Genomic DNA, 9,260 nt, shown 5'->3' on the forward strand with positions numbered 1-9,260 from the left:
TAAGTCCTGCTAAGATTTGCTTTCCCAAAATGCAGCACCTTGCATTTATCTAAATTAAACTCAATCTGTCACTTCTCAGCCCATTGGCCCATCTGGTCCAGATCCTGTTGTAATCTGAGGTAACCCTCTTCACTGTCCACTACACCTCCAATTTTGGTGTCATCTGCAAACTTACTAACTGTACCTCTTATGCTCGCATCCAAGTCATTTATGTAAATGACAAAAAGTAGAGGACCCAGCACTGTTCCTTGTGGCACTCCACTGGTCACAGACCTCCAGTCTGAAAAACAACCCTCCACCACTACCAACCTCTGTCTTCTACCTTTGAGCCAGTTCCGTATCCAAATGCCTAGTTCTCCCTGTATTCCATGAGATCTAACCTTGCTAATCAGTCTCCCATGGGGAGCCTTGTCGAACACCTTACTGATCTGCCACCCTAGGGAAAAGACACCTCATGATTTTATAAATCTCAACAAGGTCACCCCTCAACCTCATTGAACGAGAATGAATTTGACAAATTATAATGGGTAAAATGACAAAATATCAGTGAAAGATGTTCAAAAGGTAATTTTTGTGATATAGAAGCAGTTACTATCCTTAGAGGCAAGAGCTCTATTTCCAAAAAATTAACAAGACAACTAAAGCGATAAAAGACAAAATAAAACTGTACAAAAAGGCATAAAAAATACTAAATAAAGCAGATCTTGACAGTAAGAGCAATAAAAAGGGATTATGAGAAAGGAACTTTCATAGAAAATCAACACAAAAACCTTAAAGGTAGTAAATAGAGATTAAGAAATAGTGGACATGTTGAATAATTTTTTGCATCTGCATTTACAGGAGAGAAAAAAAGTTAGCATGCTACATATGGTGAGGAAACTAAATCAGAGACAGATATCTGCCACATTAAGCAAGATATCTATTGAGGAAAATTAATGACACTAAAAGTGGCAGAAATTAGAAGAAGCAGATGAATTGCATCCAAGGGTTTAAAGGAAGAGGTAAGAGCATTTGTAAAAATCCTAACTGTAATCTTACAAAGTTCTCAGGATTCAGGAACTGTCCTTTTAAATTCAAAAATTACATATGCTATGTGCTTTTTCTAAAAAAAAAGGTGAAAGAGCAAAACCAGAGAATGGAAGATGAGCAAGCCTAACATCTGTTGTCAGGTAAATTCTGTGGCTGGGATTTTCCAATTTTTCATTCAGTATGGGGATGGGCACCTTTAACATCCCCTCACCAGCAGCACCACAATGACCACCACTACCTGTCAGATCAAGTGCCAATCAAGCACTGAGGTGGTCATGTCAAGGATGGGGTCCTCAGTCAAACAGATTGCTGTAACTAAAACTGCGAGCCAATTAGAGGTGAGCAGCTAATGTGAGGAGCAACATGACTTCAGGTGGTTCAGGCTGCTGGCTGCACAGCAGCACTGAAGACCGGAAACAACAGGAAAAAGGGAAAATTGCAATTTGGGAGTAACAAAGATCGGGGTCAGAAGAAAGGACAGGGAATGGCTTTCAGTGGTCAACTCCCTGCTTTCCCATTTCTGCCCTCAATCACTCCCAGACTCGGGCAACCTGATATTCCCCCGTAAAAGTGATGATTAAATATATTAATGTATTAAAAGGATGAGAAAGCAACTATCTAGTGAAACTCTTCATTAATGAGACAAATATGTATAAACTCCTTTTCAATAGGATAATAGATAAACACCTGTGCAATACGACAGTCAGAAGTAAATTTACTGTTAAAAGTCATTATCTACAAAACCATAATATGTAAACTAACACACAGATCTTAAAAGTAGGACAGTAACATACAATCTGACAGCTGTCCTCTTTATCAAATAGAACAGTGAGATGTAAACTCACTTCAAAATAATAATAACAGATAAACTGACAACCAAAGTCCACATCAGTAGGATAATAACTAGCAAAACCTGCAGGAAATTACCCATTAATGGAACAGTAACAAGTAAACCTACCAATAACACATCCATCAATAAAACAGGAGTGAGTCAAATCAACATGAACCTGGCAGGGAGGCTGCCCTGTTTTACCAGTTAGAAAAGCTGCAACGTAGCTCATCTGCCAGATTAGACAGTTAATCGGGCCAGGTCAAATATCATTTGAAACAAATGTCAAAAAAAAATATAAAGTAAAAACTTGAAGTGATGGGGATACTCAGCAGGTCAGGCAGTATCTGCAAAGAAGAGAGAGTTATGTTTCAGGTCAATGACTTCTCAACAAAATTTGAAACAATTTGGCTGACCGTGTCAAGCTTTACTAATTCAGGGACCTTGCTTTACGTAAATTAATTTTGTATCAACTCTATACAAAAACAATGTAAAAATATAAAAGTTCAGCTGTATATGCCCTATTAATTATTTATTTAATTTATGTAACTTTGCTATTTATGTTTATTTTGATAAGTTACTGTTTCCCTACACTATAATAGTGAATACATTTTAAAATTCTATATTGGTTGTAAAGCAGTTTGGAATGACTGTAGCAGTGAAAGATGTCATACAAATCAATTTTTTCTGTTCATTAAAATAAATAACACACTGAATATGCAAGATAAGTTGCAACTCTACCTCAAAACAAACAATCCTTTACCACTCAGGACTTGTAAATTGGAATTCATATTTGCATGAATGCATCAGCTAAGCACAGTGATAAAATCAATTAGTGACTCAATTACAAACGCAGACACTTCTTTCGCTTTCTCTGATATAAAGGTACCTGCTAGAGGTGAAATTCTCATTAATAAGGCACATGCAGCCAAACATGTATATTTTTACATTATTTTTGTGTAGAGTTGATATAAAATTATAAAATGGAAAAGCTATGTCAAGATAATACTCTTGGAAAAGCCTGACTTTTCATTCTCATATTCTTATCAGCAATATTGAGAAAAGGTTTTAAGAAAGGGAAATCACATCTGATTAATTTATTAGATTTTTTGGGGCAGTCTCATTCAGAGTGGTTAGAGGGGAACCAGTAGATGCTTTGTATTTGGACTTCCAGAAGACATTCGAAAGGTGCCTCACAAAGGTTAGTCATAAGATAAGAACCCATGGATGGAGGCAGTATATTGGCATGGATAGTGTTACGTTGCGGAGGTCGAAACCAAATACCCAGAAAAGCTCGCCTTGCTTTGTAATCTGTTAAAATGTGAGTGACAGATAACTCTTAATTTCCACGAAAGAAAAAACTAACAATTTACTTTCCTATCTCTAATAGTGAACGCTAATCAATATACAATTAACAAATCCAACCCCCCCGCTTTGTTCTTGACTATTTATTATCTGACGCCAACTCTATATTAAAAAAAATGATGTTCCAAAACACAGTACATTAACTTAATTTCAAGACCACACAGTCTTTGTCTTCTCTGTGGTCTTCAATCTTCTGTCTGTTGATTATCCTGGGTTATCTTCCTTCTTTTTTGCTGCGAGTATGTTTTACATGAAAAGGCACCTTTGATAGAGAGTGTTTTCTAATTTTCTATGAGAGCAAGATTTTAGATGGGCAGTTAGCTCTCCAGCTCGATAGCAGTTGCTTGGCTGATTGACGGCAGTTGCTCTCTGACCAATTATCAAAATGCCCATGTTTTTTATACCACCCCCAATGTTGTCAAAACAATAAATTTAAACCAGATTCGGTTTTAGTATCCAGGGCATAGTTTAAAATAATTGGTTAAATTTGAATTGTTGTCAAAACATCAACCAACACTCAGGTATCAATTTAACAGCCAATTGTTACATGTATCTATTTTGGAACAGCATGTCTCCAACCTTTCCATTTGGGCAGCTGAGCCTGTACTTTCAAATACAAAATGTTTTCTGAATATTGATGTAAATTTAAAATGAACATACATGCTTTCGACTTCGTAACACCTCCCATGAAGAAAAAAATGAACCATCATAATGAAAAGAAGGCTTCATTTTCTTCCCTCTAATTCTTAACACCATTACTATGAAACACATAAGTCATTAATCCAAGTTATATTTTTCATATTAATTCTGCACACATACATAATGTTGGAATCGATACAGTCCAATCTGATCTACACCTTTACTTTTAAATCCGCCATAATGCATCTACTATTACATTTTTATGACCTGCAACATGTACAATTTGTAAATTAAAAGTCTTTAACATAAGACTCCAATGAAATAGTTTCATATTTTTGTCTTTAAATCTGTCTAAAAATGTGAGAGGGTTGTGGCCTGTGGTCACACCTGTCTCCAACACATTATTTGTCACATAAAAATTAAAATGTTGTAAGGCCAGTACCAAATTCAGTAACTCCTTTTGATGGTAGAATATTTTCTCTGGTGGATGTTTAGTTTCTTTGAAGTTTAATTCCAATATCATTTTCCTGCATCAATACAGCTCCAACCCCAATATCGTTAGCATTGATTGGAACTTTGAAGGGTTTCAAAAAATGTGATGTAGCTAAAACTAGTGTGGTGATTAATATGAGTTTTAAATTCTCAAATGCCTCCTTGCATTGTTCTGTCCACTGAAAGTTTGCGTTCTTCTTTAGTACCGCGCTGAAGTTTGGAACAAACTTCCAGTAGAATCTGCTCAGTCACAAAAATCGAAGCATCGCTTTCTTCAAAGATCGATGTGGAAATTCCTTGATGGCCTTTGTCTTCTTGTTCCTTGGGGTCATTCTTCTGTGTCCAATGTTATGTACAAAGAACGTCACCGCTGCCTTTGTGTATTCTGTTTTCTTTAAGTTTATTACCAGTTTTGCTTCTCATAATTGTTCACAGAACTCTGCCAACTGTACCAAGTGATCTTTCCATGACTCGTGAAAGATCACTACATCATCCAGATAAACTGCACAATTTGTTAATCTGGCCACAACTCTGTTCATGAGTCTTTGGAAAGTGACTGGTGCATTCTTCATTCCAAAGGGCATCACTTTGAATTGATATAGCCCAAATAGGATTATAAACACAGAAACTTCTTTCACTTTCTCTGATAAAGGTACCTGCCAATAACGACACAGTAAATCGAATTTTCTCTATCCAGTTCTCCAACCTTTGTACTGGATGGGAGTCTGATTTAGTTAGGGCGTTGACCTTCTGGTAGTCCACACAAAATTGTTCAGTCCTGTTAGGTTTGGGAACTAACATGATTGGCAAAATCCACTCACTCTGATACAGTTTGATGATGCTTTTGTTGAGCATTGCATCCACTTCCTTTTGAACCTGTGCACTTTAAGAGGGTTAAGCCTGTATGGATGTGGTTTTTAATCAGAACAGCATTCCCTAATTCCACCTCATAGACAACAGTATTAGTCTTCCCCATTCTATTCCTGCATATGTCCTCATACTGCTGCAACAAATCTTTCAACTCGCTTCTTTGCTCCAGAGATAGTTAGCTCAATATCCTATTCCATTCCTCAAGGACTTCCTCATTATTTAACATATTTTGAGGCACATCAAAATCTACACCATCTGAACTTGATTCCTCACTGTGCGGGGCAGTAACACATGTTTCTCCAGTTCCCTGTCTCCTTTACAATAAGGTTTCAACATATTCACATGACATACCCATTACAGTTTTTTTTTCTATCCAGCATCTTTACTAGATTGTTTACTTGACTCAACTTTTTCTCAATTGCATATGGGCCAGTAAAGTTGGCTTTGAAGGGATCTCCTACCACTGGTAACAATGCTAATATGCCATCCCCATGGGAAAACATCCGCATTTTAGTGTTTATATCAGCCACTTGCTTCATTCTATGCTGTGCCCTCTTCAGGTGCTGTTTAGCTAACTCACCTGCTGGCAATTCATGCGCTACCCGTATTACTTCCTGTCTGTATGCTACCAGCAACACAATCTGGCGCAGTTCTGCCCATTTCTCCTCTGCACTAACCAGTTTCTATTTTAGTCTCAGGATTCTATCCTTAAGAGAATAACCCTCTGGGATACATTCTGGTTTATTTTCTGATTATGCATCAATGTATATATCTTTTATTATCTCATCTTTCTGTAGTAAGTCCTTTAGCCTTTCAGGACTAAACACCTTTGCCTGTTCAGGTTTTTCCCATCCCATTACATCAAACAGGGTGTTAGAAAAATGACCTCAACTCCTTCATCTTTCTCTTTAGTTTTTCCTTCTTGCTATAATTTAAGACCATAAGACATAGGAGCAGAAATGAGGCCATTCAGCCCATCGTGTCTGCTCCACTATTCAAACATGGCTAATGAATTTCTCAACTCTATTCTCCCACTTTCTTCCCGTAATCCTTCATCCCTTTGATACTCAAGAACCTATCTCAGTCTTAAATATATTCAATGACCTGGCCTCCACAGCCTTCCAAGGCAGTGAATTCTATACATTCACCACTCTCTGTCCAAAGACATTTCCCCTTATCTCTGTTCTGAAAGATCTTCCTTTTATTCTAAAACTATGCCCTTGGGTCCTAGTCTCTCCCAGCAGAGTGTTTTTCTTTTAACTCCTCAGTTCCCTGGTTTTCCTTTGGCTTCTTCACCACAAAGGGCGCAACTTCTGTTTTCTTTTTTCCTGAAATCCTTACACACTTGATGCAACTGCAACACACTAACTTCTGTGAACAAGCAAAATTTTTTAAGCATAGTACAATACAAGATTTGGAGAAATCCGGAACACTTCACCATGCTTGTGAAGTGTGTACAGGGAAGCTCTCTGAACAAAGGAAACAGTCCTTCCTTTATACAAAATCTTTATATCACAGTCAGTAATGCCCACAAGACAACCCCCCCAGTCACTCCCTCATAGTAACATAACACTCAAGACACACTGCAGGTGACCACATCATCTCCAGAAGCAGTGTAATGCAAATCATCCTTTAATGGCCAGACCTGGTGTGAATTGTACTTTTTTTGTAACTATAGGGGACTAGTCAAATTCCAACTGTAATGTTCTTATTGATATCTGAATAGGGGATGACAATGTAAATTGCTCTGAATGGCAAGGAAATAGCCATGTAAGTGGTTCTGAATAATAGGAGATGATAATGTAATTCCTTACAATCCATCTGTAAGCCAGAGGCATCCCACCCTAGCCTTGGGACATACAATATCCTGCAGGTCAGCAGAGCAAGTTAATTTTTTAACATTACAACCCCCACCCTGACCTTCCAGGTCATTCCCAAGAACAAACTATATTCTTGGAACTGAAACTCTGTCAATCATTCCCACTGTTACTTCTCTGGTATTGATTTGGCTCTCCAACCTGATTTTACACAGGGGAATGCTAAATTTCTGTCCATCTATTCCACAAATTATCATCCTCTCGGATAACATTTCAGGAAGAGTGCAAATATTTTCATCTCTTACTATTAGAGATTGACCAGATTCCGTATCTCTTAAAGTTATAACTTGTTTCCGTTCTCCCCCGTTTTTCCTGAGTAAACTTTACCCACAGAGGTGAAGTCTTTATAGAGATTGGGCACTAACTCAATATCAGCCCCTACCTAGGCTGTGCACTCTCCTGCAGCTCATGGACTTTTCTTGGGGTTTCCTTTACTACTTTCACTAATCCCATTGGCTTAGCCTCTTTTACCACATCTTTTCCCACAGTGCCTTTCTTCAATGACCAGCACTGTGATTTTACATGTCCCACCTTATTGCAGTGAGGACATCTTTTCCCAGTGTTTTTCCTAAATCACTGGCACTGTAATTTTATGTGTCCCACTCCATTACAGTGAAAACATCCGACGCCTTTCACCTCTTTTTCACCCCCACCTTGGGCTTTTATTCACTCTGGTAAACTATTCCCAGTGTGCTCTACTCTTTGTTTTGGAATGATGGATCTGCTCTTCTCCCAATTTCTATTCCTGATGGGATGAAAAACCCCTCAGAAGCTAAATTTCACCTTATGTACCAATGCATATTCATCTGCCATCTCTGCTGCTCTTCTCACTTCTTGAACTTTCTGTTTATCCACATGAATTCTTATTATCTCTGGAAGTGAGTTTTTAAAGTCCTCCAGCAGAATAATCTCTCTTAGAGCCTCATGTTTCTTATCTATTTTCAAGGCCTGCACCCATCTGTCAAAATTGCTATGTTTAATTTTTTTGAACTCAACATAAGCCTGACCTGGTTCCTTTTTTATGTTTCTGAACTGCTGTCTATATGCTTATGGTACCATTCATAAGCACTCAAAATAGCCTGTTTTACATTTGCATAATTTTTTGACCCCTCAACTAACAGCGCTGCAAATACCCCATTAGCCGTGTCTCCCAGCTTAGTCTGAACTAGCATTACCTGCCAAGTTCTCTATCCACTCCATCTGCCTACCAATTTTTCAAATTAAAGAAAAAGGCTTCAACATCTTTCTCAGTGAAATGTGGCAACGTTTTAACATATTTGAATACATCCTTACCTTCTCCTTTCATTTTTGTCCTGTCACCTTGACTTTACTGACTAATTCACAACTTCTGAAGTTTAAATTTGCTCTCTTCCTTCTCTCTTTGTGCTCAGCTAAGAACCTTCTCTCCCTTTATCTTCTAACTCCAGTTGCCTCATTTGAATTTGTTTTTCTAATTCAATTGGATTTGCCTGTTTCTCTGATACACCTAAGTGCCTGACCAAATCCATTACAATTTCAGCTTTCCTTTTAATCGTAGAACAAGTCTTAGACTGTAGGGAAATAGATGGTGACATCTTGCAAAATGTCCAGATTACAGAGGAGGAAGAGCTGGATATCTTGAAACGGGTAAAAGTGGATAAATCCCCAGGACCTGATCAGGTGTACCTGAGAACTCTGTGGGAAGCCAGAGAAGTGATTACTAGGCCTCTTGCTGAGATATTTGTATTATCGATAGTCACAGGTGAGGTACCGGAAGACTGGAGGTTGGCAAACGTGGTGCCACTGTTTAAGAAGGGCGGTAAGGACAAGCCAGGGAACTATAGACCAGTGAGCCTGACCTCGGTGATGAGCAAGTTGTTGGAGGGAATCCTGAGGGACCGGAAGTACATGTATTTGGAAAGGGAAGGACTGATTAGGGATAGCCAACGTGGCTTTGTGCATGGGAAATCATGTCTCACAAACTTGATTGAGTTTTTTGAAGAGATAACAAAGAGGATTGATGAGGGCAGAGCAGTAGATGTGATCTATATAGATTTCAGTAAGGCGTTCAACAAGGTTCCCCATGGGAGACTGATTAGCAAGGTTAGATCTCATGGAATACAGGGAGAACTAGCCATTTGGATACAGAACTGGCTCAAAGGTAGAAGACAGAGGGTGGT

This window comes from Chiloscyllium plagiosum, chromosome 9 (genome assembly GCF_004010195.1).
Source record: "Chiloscyllium plagiosum isolate BGI_BamShark_2017 chromosome 9, ASM401019v2, whole genome shotgun sequence".
Classification (NCBI taxonomy): domain Eukaryota; kingdom Metazoa; phylum Chordata; class Chondrichthyes; order Orectolobiformes; family Hemiscylliidae; genus Chiloscyllium; species Chiloscyllium plagiosum.